Source organism: Salmo trutta, chromosome 28 (assembly GCF_901001165.1).
Source record: "Salmo trutta chromosome 28, fSalTru1.1, whole genome shotgun sequence".
Lineage (NCBI taxonomy): Eukaryota > Metazoa > Chordata > Actinopteri > Salmoniformes > Salmonidae > Salmo > Salmo trutta.
The window spans coordinates 28,616,524-28,630,994 of NC_042984.1; the positions used below are offsets into that span (position 1 = coordinate 28,616,524).

The window sequence follows — 14,471 nt, forward strand, 5'->3', positions numbered from 1 at the left end:
GTGGCATCCTATGACGGTGCCACGTTGAAAGTCACTGAGCTCTTTGGTAAGGCAATTCTACTGCCAATGTTTGTCTAGAGAGATTGCATGGACGTGTACTCGATTTTGTACACCTGTCAGGAACTAGTGTGACTGAAATAGCCGAATCCACTAATCCACATACTTTTGTATATATAGTGTATTTCTCCCCAATAATTGAATATGATTGCTGGTTATCTAGTCAAACAGCCCATTGCTCAGATCCCCATCACATCAACTTGATTGTTTGTCTGTCCCTTGGGGTGTTGTCTCTGTTCATTTCAGCTCGTGGTCGTTGCTCTCTTTCTCTTACTGCGAGGACACTTTGTAAACAGGGTCAAGTGTAAGTGCACTTATGTCATTTCAACACCTACAAATAATGCTGTAGGGACTTAATTCACTAAAGTACAATAGCCAAATCGAAGGACACTTTTGTAAACACTTGCGATTATCTATGTCTATGTCGCAACAGCGTTTTTTGTAAATAAAATGACCCTAAAGTGGTAAACCCTGTAGATCCTAAACACATGACAAATGCGTCTGTACAATTGAGCCGCCACCAGAGGGCAGTCAGTGAACACTTTGACAGCAATAGTAGCGTCCTGTGGCATTGAATGAAATGTTAAGTAATATGTGAAAACAAAAACTCATGTTTTCGTAATATGTGTGCATTCGAGAGACACTGAGAAGGTTTTGATTAGAGTCCTATTTTGGATCCAGCAAGATTCTCAGTGAGAAAAGAGTCTGCTTTTGAGAGTGGAGACTATGAGGATGTTGAGACCAATGGAAATGAAATGTTCAGACCAACGGAAATGAGAGACTTGGAAAAACATAGTGAGTGCAATCCTTTTTTGTTAAAACAACACCACAAACATGCATGTCACCCATTAAAATGATCAACATTTTTATTGAGAAAACTCAATATATATATATCAATTAAACATGATATAGTATTTATATTCACTGCTTAGTGTAGCAGAGAGAGCACCATGTCAAAAGATAGATAGATGACAGAAAGGAGTACTATTGTAATGATAAGAAGTGAAGAATTGTCGGTGCAGTGCACTTTTTTTAAAGGTATTTTCAGACTTAATTGAACAGATAGTGGATGATAGTGGGGAAAGACAAAGAGAATTTGTGTCAAAGGGTAGTAGGCTGGATTCAAACTCATGCTGACACCATAGACGTGTGCTGGAGGCTGCGGCATTACTGCTAGACCAGCCCGGCCACTGTACAGTGCAGTCTTGCTGTACTGTACCATCACATCGTTCTCTGTACTGTCGTTCCAACAGGATCAGAGAGTGGTGGAGACAAAGAAAATTGCCAGCAATGCCGTGTGTCTTCCCTGTCCTACAATGACATTGCTGAGAAGGAGAGCGTCCCAGCTCAACCCTTATCCAGTGGAAGATATGGAACCAGTAGCCTGAAGCCCAGGGGCAGGAGCTGCTGCTAACCACAGTAAGATAAAGTCCCAGCTCAGTTCCATACATACAGTGTATATACAGTACATACATTAATGTGTTGTTTCTTTATGTGCTGCTCTGAACTAAATGTTTTGCAGGACATGTTACCTACGAGGTGGAGGAAGATCCACAGGAGAGCTACGATGATGTGGTGTCGATGACCACGCCAGCTGAGGAGACCAGAGAGGAGGTTGCAGAAGTCATTGAGAGACCCAAACCGAAGGACCTGGATATCCATGATGATGAGGAGGGTGACCTGGAGGCTATAGGGGTGAGCAACATGGAGGCTTGACATGATCTGTTGTCAAACAGAAGTATGAGAGGGGGTGTTTTGATTATGTTTTTACATTGGCGCTTTGCATCGTTTTCATGCATTTGAGAAATACACGTTTTTCGTATATAGTAATTAGCTAGCAATTTGGCACTTTTTTCATGTCATGTAAAATTAGTACGGTATGGTTTATTCATTTTTACAAAATAGAGAAAACATGTTATAGCATAAAATTCTTTAGAATATTTTGTATTCATTAAACTTGCCATTGCAAATGTCTTGTGACATCTCTTTTTAGGATCCCAAAGTTGGCGTCAAAAATCTGGATATCTGCATAAGAACCTCACGTTCCCTTTTCCTCGGTCCACTTATAATATTGTTGTTTCTTTTTCATATATGAAGATACAATTATTAGAATTACTTGAGTCTTTTTTTGTCTCTAACATTTGATATTGTTTCAAATGTTTTGATTCATTTGACATGTTTTGATTAGTTTGTTGTGCCATGGCCTGTAAAGCAGAACTGATTGACACAGAACAGAATCAATGGTGTCTGTCTTACAACAACACATGTATTAATGAAACATGATCTTGCTATGTGGTAGTTCCTTCCATAAAGAACGGCATGTGAAAATTATGAATTGCTTTTTATGCGTCAAAGCTCATAGCCAACAGCTGTTTTTCAATGACTTTTATCTACATTTTTTTTACTACTTTTACCATTTCTAAATGCAACATTTGAAACATTTTTATTTGTAATTGCAATAACATTGTGCAATGAAATTACGTTGTTTTTATTCTTCTCTTCAACTTTTCAGTATTTATGTGTTTATGAAAGTTCTTATTCAGATTTTACACCAATAATCATTTCTATGTTAGATTTTTTACCTTTTGAATTGATTAGATTTTAAGGTTTATAAAATATGAAAGTAGTAGTTCACAGGGTTTATCTCATAGCTATGTGTTTTATTTGTTTAAACATGTTTGTTTAGTGTTTAATTTTCTCTATGAAATCATGTTTGGGATTTGGTATTTGGAATTTTAAGAATATTGTCAATAGTGGGGAAAACAATCAGTGTAAATTAGAAAACTAACTTAAATGTGAAAAATGAAACAAAATTGAGATGATGATGAGAGGTATAAAATGAATTACAATTAAGAATACTTCCAATGATTATTTGATGTACAGTGTCAGATTTGTTTTATTATGTAATTCGCTTTTGAAGAAAATGAAAATATACTGCTTTAATAACGTACTGTGCTATCAGTAATGTTTTTTGTAAGGAGAATTATTGGCTTTATTGATGCTGTCGTGTTAATACAACATTTTACATTATGAAATGATTCAAATTATGGTAATGTTTTTTTTAAATGCTGGTCTGCATATTTTGAAGGTTTACAATGCCTAACAATATTACAATTTAGAGAAGTAAAAACAGTGAAGGTTACATGGTCTATGCACATACAGTATGCAGTGCAGTGCAATCAAAAATGTGATTTTCCTGTGTTTTATATACATTTTCACGCTATGAGTTTGGAGCAATACTGTGAAATTGTGAAAATTATGATAATGCCCTTTTAGTGTAAGAGCTGCCTGAAATTTCTGCCTGTTTTGCTGGGATGGAGTTTTGGCCTGCATGGTGACATCATTACACAACGGGTGGGTCTAATCCTGGATGCTGATTGGTTAAAACCGCATTCCAGCCTGTGTCTATTCCACAAGTTACCACCGGCTAAATCTATGATGTTGAAATGCCTATTTACTCTGTTCCATCTGACTGAGCAATCCATTGTCCCATCAGCTCAGCCAGGCAATTTATAAACTTGATCTACACTATGAAAAGCATTTAGACATTATCTCCCATTTCTTTTAGACTAGCATTGGTTTTCAACAGCATAACAGTAATAACTTTGCTGTCTCTCGGACATTTGCAACTTTGATTGAAATTCAATCTCCAGCTGTCCTATGTGGTAATGAACGTGTCGGGAGTCGGGACGAGACAGACAGGCTGGCAGCTTTACTCAGCCAGTCGAAATCATGAATCAGCATCATTTTTATGGATATATACAAAGAAATTTCAATAGAAAAACACAAAATGCAGCTAGTTTGCTGTCATTCCAACTTCAGCTTGAAGTGATTGTGTTAGCTGTGTAGTTGGCTATCTCTTCTGAACAACAGTGTCCTGACGAGAGGGCAAATGTTCTATGCCAGGTGAAATCGCACATCATTAGCTTATTGTTATGGATGTGTCCCAAAACAATCACTAGAAAACAGCTTAAACAAATGCAAATGCAGCTACTTTGCTGTTATTCTGGCTGCACTGTTTGATGTGACTGTGTTAGCCAAACTTGACGAGCTAGATTTGTGTCGGGACTATATCTTGTGGAGGAAATAGTATGAATAAATTCATCAAAATATTGTTTTTAATGAAAGCCCTAACACCCCTAACAACACCCGTGCCAATCTATCTTCAAAACACCGGCTTCTCTGTCACTATCACTTAAATAACATAGAGTTCCCAACCCCTCTGCCAATAACAACTAGTTTTCAGTTTTCCCCTCCCCACTCAGACCACTCCCAGACAGCCCGAGCAACATTTTTGCTTAAGAAATTGCTCTTTGCTAAGAATAAATTTTTGCTTCTTTTAGACTCTCTTAGTTGAAAACAATCACAGTAAGGTAATTAATTAATTGTTACCCAGAAATGATTTGATATTGAGATAAAAACGGCTGCATTGGACCTTTAACCTGGGCTCCTGAGGACTCCTAAGTGGCACAGCGGTCTATGGCACTCTATCTCAGTGCTAGAGGTGTCACTACAGACACCTTGGTTTGAATCCAGGCTGTGTCATAACCAGCTGTGATTGGGAGTCCCACAGGGCGGTGTACAATTGGCCCAGCGTCATCCGTTTGGTCAGTGTAGACCATAATTGTAAATAAGAATTTGTTCTTAACTGACTTGTCTAGTTAAATAAAGGTTAAATAAATACAATTTAACAATACTGTGAAAAAGAACAACAAATTAATCTGTGTTAGACTTATATTGTTATCTACTGTGTACACTGACTGCAAACAGGATCAGTTGCTCGAGACAAAGGAGATTGCTTTTGTGTTGTGTATTAAACTGTATGTTTTTAAACATCTATAGTTTGATATTCAGCATAAAAGCCATTTACCATCACATCACATTCTCTCAGGCAAACTAAAATAATTATGTGACACGCAGCCTGTTACACCAACAAAAAAATATTTCCATGACCAAATATGCTGTTTCTTATGAGAAGACTGTTAAAATGTCCCTTCGTGGGAGAAACATACAGTACAGCAGCATCCCGTGACCATGAATGTCAACCTTCAGAGAGCTTTATGTGTTGCCAGGAGTTATTCAGGGACAATTGCAGTCCCAGGACTGAGGACACACCCAGCGGGACTAATTTGTAAGTTGTGGTCCGAGTGTTATATGTAAACCTCACACCCAGCCTCCCACTCTACTAGGGGGCTCTTGTAAGGGTAGGGATGCAGGATTAAAAAGGCTGCAGGGATGGAGACATAAATAGAACAGAGTACATACCAATATTTAAGAGAGGGGATAAAATGTTCACTCTGGGCTTGATTTTGTCTCCATAATACAAAGAGGAATTTATCTTACAGCAATCCCTGTTACTTATGTATCTTGGCATGGGATCTCAATTTGACTTTTTTGATTGCGTAATCATGCTCTTAAAGATATCAACAGTTTGGAGGGTATCTCTTTACATTGAATGCTTTGTCTACCAGCACTGAGGCCATAGTCATGATAAAATGCTTTATCACTACGTTGTTGATAGTAAATGCTAGTTTTGACGGCTCTAAAATCAACAGTGTGTTATATAAAACTTTTTGGGGGGGGATTAGAGTAAATTTAGAGTCTGGAAGTGAATTGAATAACAAGAGTGAATTGAATAATTCAACTTGTGAATAAAGCTATTTTAAAACTATTTATTTTCCTGAATTTGATGACAATTAATCTTTTGACTTTACATTTCTAGAACTGACAGCGGCACTGTCAACCACCTAATCTTGGAACCTTAGACAAACGTTCATAACCTCATCTACTAGATATTCAAAACAACAGCTCTGACATCACTAGCCCGCCGTGGCCATTTGCTGTGGTTTTCACAGACAGCTTTGTTTGCCGTGGATCGAGGTTGGTGGAGCGAACTGCTGTGAAATCCCAATGTTTCTTTACCTCATCACACACGTGCCTTTTGATTGGTGTAATGGGGCAGCCTGTAGCTGTGAGAAAGGCCCAGTTGTGGTGATTTTCCATAACAGCGGAGATGTATTAATAGGTATTGCTCCCCAGTGGATGGTTCCATTAAGATGGCCCTATCTTCCCTATCTTGGCCTGCTGGTGTTACTGTACATCTAAAGCATCTGTTGGACTGAATGCTCAGTGGGACCCTGGAGAATGATGTAATTCCAATGGACAACACATGACATCTTAATGTAAGCTCTCCTTTGTTTCCACACACATGGCAGTAACAAATCATATGACAGACAGACTTCTACCATATTCACATGAGCTTGATATTGACATTAGAGTAATAATAATCAAAAATGGTTGCCATTTTTTAGGATTCTGCCCTGCTCATCCAAACAGGCATCATAGGAGATACTGTTTACTAAGTAATTAAGAATATATGCATATTTTAGTGATGGGGTATTCAGATATCAATGTATTAAGTATTACAGTAAGGAAATGAATTGGGGCCATGCGATAGACTAGCGTTCTGTTCAGTGTTTGTACTTCTACATCAAACTGCCTCGCGCTACAGAAACAGGAGATAGGCTCCTGCTCACATGAGCCATTCCAGCTCGCACAAGCCAAGGCTCGAGCAAGGCTACTTACTTACAGTAATGTCTACACTATATCCCTGACCAGACTCCTCATTTGCTGCCTATTACAACTTTTGCTTGGTTCGGTCATTGATCAGTGGCATGCTGTAAAGTAAGTTTATATGTGTTGTCTAATGGTTGAGGAATCTGACAAAGTATTGAATGACCAAATGGTTTGTACTGTTATGTCGTGTTCAGATGACAAATGGAAAAGACTGGCTTAACAAGCTTTACATTTTTGCAACGCCTTGTCTCCATTAGAATCCAATTATTATAGAGCATAAATGAGCTGGCCAGTCATTTTACATGATTACTTTTTTTTTCACACATGTTTTATATATGCTGTGTAGTACTACAAACATGACAACCATTTGGATAAAATGTATCGGAACGCATATATTGGCATAGTGTCATCAATACCAGATTAAACCCTATACCATTTGAGGGACTTGTCATTGATTAAAAGACATGATCCATCTCTGTTGTTTCCTGGAAGTGACACCGCAATAACTTGTTTGCCACAAAGATTCATGTTCTTGCATGTAATATACAGTGCATTCAGAAAGTATTCAGAGCCCTTGACTTTTTCCACATTTTGTTATGTTACAGCCTTATTCTAAAATTGGTTAAATTGTTTTTTCCCCTCATCAATCTACACACAATACCCCATAATTACAAAGCAAATACAGGTTTTAAGAAATTTCAGCAAATATATATATATTTTTAAATTAAATATACATTTACATAAGTATTCAGACACTTTACTCAATACTTTGTTAAAGCACCTTTTACAGCCTTGACTCTTCTTGGGTATGACGCTACAAGCTTGGCACACCTGTATTTTGGGAGTTTCTCCTATTCTTCTCTGCAGATCCTCTCAAGCTCTGTCAGGTTGGATGGGGAGCGTCCCTGCACAGCTATTTCCAGGTCTCTCCAGAGATGTTAGATGGGGTTCAAGTCCGGGCTCTGGCTGGGCCACTCAAGGACATTCAGAAGCCACCCCAGTCTGAGGTCCTGAGTGCTCTGAAGCAAGTTTTCATCACGGATCTCTCTGTACATTTCTCTGTTCATCTTTCCATCGATTCTGACTGGTCTCTCAGTCCCTGCTACTGAAAAATACCCCCAAAGCATGATGCTGCCACCACCATACTTCACCGTAGGGATGGTGCCATGTTTCCTCCAGACGTGACGCTTGGCATTCAGGCCAAAGCGTTCAATCTTGGTTTCATCAGACAAAAGAATCTAAAGAACCAAAGAGTCCTTTAGGTGCCTTTTGGAAAAGTCAAAGCGGGCAGTCATGTGCCTTTTACTGCATAAATGCTTTGGTACCCTTCCCCAGATCTCTACCTCGACACAATCCTGAGTCTCTGAGCTCTACGGAGAATTCCTTCAACCTCATGGCTTGGTTTTTGCTCTGACATGCACTGTCAACTGCGGGACCACATATAGACAGGTGTGTGCCTTTCCAAATGAAGTTGTTCCAGTTTTGTGTTTGTGGAATTTGGCTGCTGGGAAACGATGTGAGATTGTGCTGTATTTGGTCACCAGTACGAATTTTTTTATAATGAAATGTATGCATTCACTACTGTAAGTCGCTCTGGATAAGAGCGTCTGCTAAATGACTAAAATGTAAATGTAAATGTCCAATCAATTGAATTTACCACAGCTGGACTCCAATCAAGTTGTAGAAACATCTCAAGGATGATCAATGGAAACTGGATGCACCTGTGCTCAATTTCGAGGGTCTGAATACTTATGTAAAAATGTCTAAAAACCTGTTTTCACATTGTCATTATGGGGTATTGTGTGTAGACTGATGAATTTTTTATTTTTTATTTAATCCATTTTCGAATACGGCTGTAACATAACAAAATGTAGAAAAGGGGAAGGGGTCTGAATACTTCCCGAATGCACTGTATATATACTTACTTACTGTACCAGTTGAATTGCGAGGTTGAAAATCACATTCTGAAGACACATGGGTTGCTATCAGGTTGCTATGGAATGTGCAGGGAAATCAAAACTGTTGAATTTAAAATAGTAAAATCAACATTTAGATTAGGCAACATTGGTATGAATGTGCCCACTAATGTAATATAATGTGAAGGCTGAATTTCTCTAAAGGCTTTTCAGTGTGAAGAAAATTGCAGCTTGGATTGTTTAGGAGTCAAATGCCATAGCGTGCACCGCAGTGTGAGTTTACATTGGCCGTGTTTCTGTGTGACAGGGGCCCTGGGATCTGGTGAAAGATGACCCTGGTTAGTGTAACACCCTAAATATGCTGCAAAGCATGAGGGCAGGCAGGTTCATGCCTAGTGCCAAGTAACCTCCTGCCACCAGCTCACAGGACACCGCATTCTCCCTCCCTGAGACAGCCGTGCTTGCGCCCGCCGCTCTTAACCTAACAAAGGCCGGGCGTCCGTCAGTACAGGGCCAGCTGCAGCAGGTGCCAGGGGTTTATTCAATGTAAAGGAGTGAGGGGTGAGAGGGTGGTAGATGAGGGAGAGTGGTGAGAGGGGGGCAGGAGTGGGAGAGTGGTGAGTGGTGAGGGGGTGGTGAGAGAGGGGTGAGTGGTGAGGGGGTGGTAAGAGAGGGGTGGGTGGTGAGGGGGTTGTAGGTGAGGGGTGAGTGGTGAGTGAAGGGGTGGTAGGAGAGGGGTGAGTAGTGAGTGAAGGGGTGGTAGGAGAGGGGTGAGTGGTGAGTGAAGGGGTGGTAGGAGAGGGGTGAGTGAAGGGGTGGTAGGAGAGGGGTGAGTGGTTAGGGGGTAATCCCTAATCCTTGAGACTCAGGAAGAAAAGGCATCGTAAAAGAGGCTGACGTGCGGGCACCCTGACAAAACTATGTGGGCGAGTACATAAACTGCATCTACCCTCCATTCTATTGGCGAACGTACAATCACTGGAGAAGAAACTGGACGAGCTCCATTCGAGACTAACCTATTAACGGAACCTGAAGAACTGTAATAGTTGTAGACCATAATATTTACCAAGATAGTTTTCATCTGTATTTTTCGTAGCTGTCTATTTACCACCAAAAAGTGATGCTGTCACTAAGAACCCACTCAACGAGCTGCATAGAGCCAAAAGCAAACACGAAAATGCTCATCCAGAGGTGGCGCTCCTAGTGGCCGGTGATTTTAATGCAGGGAAACTGAAATCAATTTGACCAAATTTCTACCAGCATTTCACCTGTACAACAATAGGCAAAAAAACTCTACATCACCTTTACGCCACACACAGAAACCCATACAAAGCTCTCCCTCGCCCTCCATTTGGCAAATCTGACCATAACTCTATCCTCCTGATTCCTGCTTACAAGCAAAAACTCAAACAGGAAGTACAAGTGACATGCTCAATATGGAAGTGGTCCGATGAAGTGGATACTAAGCTGCATGACTAGTTCGCTAGCACAGACTGAAATATGTTCTGGGATTCATCCGATGGCATTGAGGGGTTTACCACATCAGTTACTGGCTTGATTATAAGTGCATCGATCACTTTGTCCCCACAGTGGCCGTACATACAGATCCCAACCAGAAGCCATGGATTACAGGAAACATCTGCACTGAGCTAAAGGCTAGAGCTGCCGCTTTCAAGGAGCGAGACACTTATCCGTACCCTTGTAAAAAGTCCCACTACGAACCATCAAACAGGCAAAGCATCAATACAGGACTTAGATCGAATCCTACTCTGATGCTCGTCAGATGTGGCAGGCTTGCAATCACAGATTACAAAAGGAAACCCAGTTGAGAGCTAACCAGTGAAGCGAGCTTACCAGACAAGCTTAATGCCTTCTAGGCAAGCAACAATAAACCATGCATGAGAGCACCAGCTGTTCCAGGCGACTGTGTGATCACTCTCTCCATAGCCTATGTGAATAAGACCTTTAAACAGGTTAACATTCACAAGGCCAAACGGATTACCAGGATGCGTATTCAGAGCATGCGCTGACCAGCTGGCAAGTGTATTCACTGACATTTTCAACCTCTCCCTGACCCAGTCTGTAATACCTACATGTTTCAAGCAGATCATCATAGTCCCTGTGCCCAAGAACGCCAAGGTAACCTGTCTAAATGACTATCAGCCCATAGCACTCACATCTGTATCCATTAAATGCTTTGAAAGGCTAGTCATCGCATCAACACCATCAACCCAGACCCCCATGGACCCACTCCAATTCTCATACCACCCCCAACAGATCCACAGATGATATCTATTGCACTCCACACTGCCCTTTCCCACCTGGACAAGAGGAAAACCTACAGTATGTGAGAATGCTGTTCATTGACCCCAGCATTCAACACCATAGTACCCTCCAAGCTCATCACTAAGCTAAGAACCCTGGGACTGAACATCTCCCTCTGCAACTGGATCCTGGACTTCCTGAGAGGCCACCCCCAGGTGGTGAGGGTAACTACAAATCTGCTACGCTGACCATCAACACGGGAGCCCCTCAAGGGTGCGTGCTTAGTCCCCTCCTGTACTCTCTGTTCACCCACAACTGCGTGGCCACACATGACTCCAACACTATCACTAAAGGGATACTTCAGGATTTTGGCAATGAGGCCCTTCATCCACTTTCCCAGAAACAGATGAACTCATGGATACCATTTTTAGCATGCTAGCAGATACCCATAGACTTCCAGTCATTTCACTAACGCTAGTTAACAATTGTGTTAGTACTAGTTAGCAACTTCCTTCAAACTGCATGCAGAGACATAAAAATGGCATCCATGAGTTCATCGCACTCTGGGGAAGTAGATTAAGGGCCTCATTGCCAAAATGTGTCCCTTTTAGATTGCAGATCACACGACAGTGGTAGGCTTGATCCCCTCACCATGGTAGGAGTGGTAGAAGAGGGAGAGTGGTGAGGAGTGAGGGTTGTGGTAGGAGAGGGAGAGTGGTGAGCGGTGAGGGAGTGGTAGAAGAGGGAGAGTGGTGAGCAGTGAGGGTTGTGGTAGGAGAGGGAGAGTGGTGAGGGGTGATGGAGTGGTAGGAGAGGGAGAGTGGTGAGGGGTGAGGGAGTGGTAGGAGAGGGAGAGAGTGGTGAGGGAGTGGTAGGAGAGGGAGAGTGGTGAGGAGTGAGGGTTGTGGTAGGAGAGGGAGAGAGGTGAAGGGTGAGGGTTGTGGTAGGAGAGGGAGGGAGAGAGGTGAGGGGTGAGGGTTGTGGTAGGAGAGGGAGAGAGTTGAGCGGTGAGGGAGTGGTAGGAGAGGGAGAGAGGTGAGGGGTGAGGGAGTGGTAGGAGAGGGAGAGAGTGGTGAGGGGTGAGGGTTGTGGTAGGAGAGGGAGAGAGTTGAGCGGTGAGGGAGTGGTAGGAGAGGGAGAGAGGTGAGGGGTGAGGGAGTGGTAGGAGAGGGAGAGAGTGGTGAGGGAGTGGTAGGAGAGGGAGAGAGTGGTGAGGGAGTGGTAGGAGAGGGAGAGCGGTGAGGAGTGAGGGTTGTGGTAGGAGAGGGAGAGAGGTGAGGAGTGAGGGAGTGGTAGGAGAGGGAGAGAGTGGTGAGGGAGTGGTAGGAGAGGGAGAGGGTGAGGAGTGAGGGAGTGGTAGGAGTGGGAGAGTGGCAAGGGGTGAGGAGTGGTGAGAGGTGAGGTAGTGGTAGGAGAGGAAGAGAGTGGTGAGGAGTGAGGGAGTGGTAGGAGAGGGAGAGTGGTGAGGAGTGAGGGTTGTGGTAGGAGAGGAAGAGAGTGGTGAGGAGTGAGGGAGTGGTAGGAGAGGGAGAGTGGTGAGGAGTGAGGGTTGTGGTAGGAGAGGGAGAGTGGTGAGGGGTGAGGGAGTGGTAGGATAGGGAAAGTGGTGTGGAGTCAGGGTTGTGGTAGGAGAGGGAGAGTGGTGTGGGGTGAGGGAGTGGTAGGAGAGGAAGAGAGTGGTGAGGAGTGAGGGAGTGGTAGGAGAGGGAGAGTGGTGAGGAGTGAGGGAGTGGTAGGAGAGGAAGAGTGGTGAGGAGTGAGGGTTGTGGTAGGAGAGGAAGAGAGTGGTGAGGAGTGAGGGAGTGGTAGGAGAGGGAGAGTGGTGAGGAGTGAGGGTTGTGGTAGGAGAGGGAGAGTGGTGAGGGGTGAGGGAGTGGTAGGAGAGGGAAAGTGGTGTGGAGTGAGGGTTGTGGTAGGAGAGGGAGAGTGGTGTGGGGTGAGGGAGTGGTAGGAGAGGGTGAGTAGTGAGGGAGTGGTAGGACAGGGAGAGTGGTAAGGGGTGAGGGAGTGGTAGGAGAGGGAGAGTGGTGAGTGGTGAGGGGTGAAGGAGTGGTAGGAGAGGGAGAGTGGTGAGGGGTGAGGAAGTGGTAGGAGAGGGAGAGAGGTGAGGGGTGAGGAAGTGGTAGGAGAGGGAGAGAGGTGAGGGGTGAGGGAGCGGTAGGAGAGGGAGAGAGGTGAGGGAGTGGTAGGAGAGGGAGAGTGGTGAAGAGTGAGGGTTGTGGCAGGAGAGGAAGAGTGGTGAGGAGTGAGGGTTGTGTTAGGAGAGGGAGAGTGGTGAGGGGTGAGGAAGTGGTAGGAGAGGGAGAGAGGTGAGGGGTGAGGAAGTGGTAGAAGAGGGAGAGAGGTGAGGGGTGAGGGAGCGGTAGGAAAGGGAGAGTGGTGAGGGGTGAGGGAGTGGTAGGAGAGGGAGAGAGGTGAGGGGTGAGGGAGTGGTAGGAGAGGGAGAGTGGTGAGGGGTGAGGAAGTGGTAGGAGAGGGAGAGAGGTGAGGGGTGAGGGAGTGGTAGGAGAGGGAGAGTGGTGAGGGGTGAAGGAGTGGTAGGAGAGGGAGAGTGGTGAGGGGTGAGGAAGTGGTAGGAGAGGGAGAGAGGTGAAGGGTGAGGGTTGTGGTAGGAGAGGGAGGGAGAGAGGTGAGGGGTGAGGGTTGTGGTAGGAGAGGGAGAGAGTTGAGCGGTGAGGGAGTGGTAGGAGAGGGAGAGAGGTGAGGGGTGAGGGAGTGGTAGGAGAGGGAGAGAGTGGTGAGGGAGTGGTAGGAGAGGGAGAGCGGTGAGGAGTGAGGGTTGTGGTAGGAGAGGGAGAGAGGTGAGGAGTGAGGGAGTGGTAGGAGAGGGAGAGAGTGGTGAGGGAGTGGTAGGAGAGGGAGAGGGTGAGGAGTGAGGGAGTGGTAGGAGTGGGAGAGTGGCAAGGGGTGAGGAGTGGTGAGAGGTGAGGTAGTGGTAGGAGAGGAAGAGAGTGGTGAGGAGTGAGGGAGTGGTAGGAGAGGGAGAGTGGTGAGGAGTGAGGGTTGTGGTAGGAGAGGAAGAGAGTGGTGAGGAGTGAGGGAGTGGTAGGAGAGGGAGAGTGGTGAGGAGTGAGGGTTGTGGTAGGAGAGGGAGAGTGGTGAGGGGTGAGGGAGTGGTAGGATAGGGAAAGTGGTGTGGAGTGAGGGTTGTGGTAGGAGAGGGAGAGTGGTGTGGGGTGAGGGAGTGGTAGGAGAGGAAGAGAGTGGTGAGGAGTGAGGGAGTGGTAGGAGAGGGAGAGTGGTGAGGAGTGAGGGAGTGGTAGGAGAGGAAGAGTGGTGAGGAGTGAGGGTTGTGGTAGGAGAGGAAGAGAGTGGTGAGGAGTGAGGGAGTGGTAGGAGAGGGAGAGTGGTGAGGAGTGAGGGTTGTGGTAGGAGAGGGAGAGTGGTGAGGGGTGAGGGAGTGGTAGGAGAGGGAAAGTGGTGTGGAGTGAGGGTTGTGGTAGGAGAGGGAGAGTGGTGTGGGGTGAGGGAGTGGTAGGAGAGGGTGAGTAGTGAGGGAGTGGTAGGACAGGGAGAGTGGTAAGGGGTGAGGGAGTGGTAGGAGAGGGAGAGTGGTGAGTGGTGAGGGGTGAAGGAGTGGTAGGAGAGGGAGAGTGGTGAGGGGTGAGGAAGTGGTAGGAGAGGGAGAGAGGTGAGGGGTGAGGAAGTGGTAGGAGA

At 44.7% G+C, this 14,471-nt stretch overlaps 1 long non-coding RNA gene across 1 annotated transcript; it reads left to right on the plus strand.

The window, feature by feature from the left end:
• Positions 1-586: 586 nt before the first annotated feature.
• On the plus strand, positions 587-3,095 carry LOC115165944 (uncharacterized). Its single transcript, XR_003870253.1, has 4 exons — positions 587-852; positions 1,311-1,476; positions 1,580-1,752; positions 2,051-3,095. It is a non-coding gene; the product is annotated as an uncharacterized LOC115165944 (long non-coding RNA).
• Positions 3,096-14,471: the final 11,376 nt, after the last annotated feature.